We start from the raw sequence: 425 nt of genomic DNA on the forward strand, positions 1-425 counted from the left end.
TCTTAATTTGTTCCATTCAGGAGTCTAAGAAATCAATTGTAAATGATTCCTTAATAAGAGCTTTATGGGGTAGTTTCTGAAGGAGCTTCAGGGGTATTATTGTTATGTGGAAAGAAGGAGTGGTGATTATGGAAGATTATCTAGCGGGTGCATTCTCTCTTTCTAACAAATTCAAAAATGTCTCGGACAATTTTGTGTGGCTTTTCACCTCACTATATGGTGCCTCAGATTATGAAGATTATTCACAATATTGGCAGGAATTGACTGATATTAGAATTTTCTTTAATGAACCTTGGGTTCTAGGTGGAGATTTCAATGCCACTCTTTCTCAATACGACAGAAATTGTGTTGGTGGTTGTACTGTAAGTAAAATTTGTTTACAAGTTTTGTTAATAAACATGAATTGATTGACTTGCCTTTATCTG

The sequence above is a fragment of the Papaver somniferum genome, chromosome 6, assembly GCF_003573695.1.
Source record: "Papaver somniferum cultivar HN1 chromosome 6, ASM357369v1, whole genome shotgun sequence".
Taxonomy (NCBI): domain Eukaryota; kingdom Viridiplantae; phylum Streptophyta; class Magnoliopsida; order Ranunculales; family Papaveraceae; genus Papaver; species Papaver somniferum.